The following is a 2,107-nucleotide window of genomic DNA, read 5'->3' on the forward strand; positions in this document are numbered from 1 at the left end:
CACAGTGCAGATAGTACTGTAGCAATCAAGTTTATTACTGAGACGCTCATACCTTGGAGAACAACAAATGAAAAGAAAAAGATAGTGGAAGGATGAATATAATACCATGGGAGTACACAGCCAGAGTAGATGTAGAATGAATGGAATGCATAGAGTAGTGGGGAAAATGGAAGCCAGGGAGAAAATATTAATGTACAATCATTCTACAAGAACAATGTTATGGAAAGGTGCTCACTTCACTTTCAGCCTGGCATTACTTAGAAAGAAATATCTTTCTCACAAAACATATGAACATTTTTGTTTCCTTTACTAAGAGATTTTAACAAACCTTTTTTTTTTTTTTTTTTCTGTTGTATGGTTAAACCTTGTGCAGCTGGTAGCTGTAGAACCAAATAATTCAAGAACCAAATAACTTTTCAAAAATAATAAACTAAAATGCATGACAAAATACAGATGATAAAGTAGCCGTCTCCCATTGGAAACTTATCCTCTTGTGAAGCTGCTACTGCTCATGGGTCTCACTGGTCTGCTCTTCTTTCTGAAGAAAAATACGGCATAATTAAACCTCAAGTTTGATCTCTGCACAGTAGCAACTGAAGGAGAAGTCCTGCTGTTACTTACAAGTCAGAGAGATATCTAATAAAAACGTATGTTTCCTATTGACTGTGGAAAAAAAAAAGCCTAATAAGCAAAAAGCTATCAGTGCGGAAAAGATTCTTCTTCCTGTATTGGCTTCTTCAGACAACAAATGTCATTCTATTCTGCATTTTAATAAGGTGGTTGAAAGGCAGGATGAATTGCTTTCTGCTTTCATAGGAACTTTAAATTTACTTTTTCCTTTAAATATTTCAATGTCTAATTTGACACAACCAGAACGTGTTTATATTTCAGAGAAATCTGAACATCTGCGTTCAGACATTTTTCCCTGGTTATCCAAATTTCAATAGAAAAAACTTGTAGTAATTTGGGGAAATAGTATGAGCATAAAGTACAGGCATGACTACAGAGTATTAATATAGGTGAAATGAATAAAACAATCTCACTGTAACTCTATTGCAAAGCTTCTCCCAAAGCTGCATCTCCAGAATTCTGTAATAAAACTGAAATGTTTTTATGGGAAGACGTAACTAGTATATTGGATTTGGAGATCCTGGAACAAAAGGGTTGCACAGTGAGTTCAGTTAACAGAGTAGTCCCATAGGACAAAGCAGTACCCGAGAGTCTTTTTTTGTGCAAGTGTGTCTCAATGTCTCAAATTGCTAATGTACCTTTATGTATAAGCAATTCCAATTTGGTTTCCTTTTCTTCCGTACTGATTTTTGAAACTCCAACGTTAATCAGAAATCTCTTCTACCTTTTGTTGGGATCTGGCATTAAATCATACTTTCTTGGTTTCTCAGTATTCCTTGTATCTGTCTTTTAATTTTTTGAGTCTAGGTGGCGGGGTACTACTCAATAGCAAGGACTTGTTATTGTGACAAGTCTTTCCGCATCCTATGTTAAAGGATGGACTTTTGAAGAAAACAGTTTTATGGAAACAATTTTTTTTAATGAAGTTTTGTCCAAAGTGTTAACAAATTATTCCAAAACCAGGCACAAACCCAGCAGGGTATGTATCTTGCTGAAGTGTTTTTGTTGTACTTGTCAGATTAAATGTAATGTTGACAGTTGTAACCTCCTGGAAATGGCCACGCTTTTGCTTTTCTTTCGTAAAATACGGACTACAAATTCAAGTATTTGTATTATCTGATTTGGAGATGAATAGATTTACTTTTGATCTTTTTACTCATGATAGTCCCTATCATCTTAAAGGATATGGGAGTAGAATGACTGTGGCAATATATACTTTAAAAAAAAAACAAGTAGTGTATGCTAATTTACTATCACTATACTTGATTGCCCTAACAGTTTGGGTCTTAGAAGTTTAAGGGCTTTAAGAGCATGTGTGCCACCACCATGGTACCATTTTTTTGTTAAAAAAGACAAAAGTCATGGGAATTAAGAAAAAAAAATCGAACAGCACAGTTCTTGCTTTTTGTGGCATAATTTTGAGAATTGTTATGCAGATCGCTACAGAAATCAACTGCACCAATAGAAAATTAGCATA

Source organism: Centrocercus urophasianus, unplaced genomic scaffold, assembly GCF_019232065.1.
Source record: "Centrocercus urophasianus isolate 14NV4802_14NV808 unplaced genomic scaffold, USGS_Curo_1.0 seq_31, whole genome shotgun sequence".
Taxonomy (NCBI): domain Eukaryota; kingdom Metazoa; phylum Chordata; class Aves; order Galliformes; family Phasianidae; genus Centrocercus; species Centrocercus urophasianus.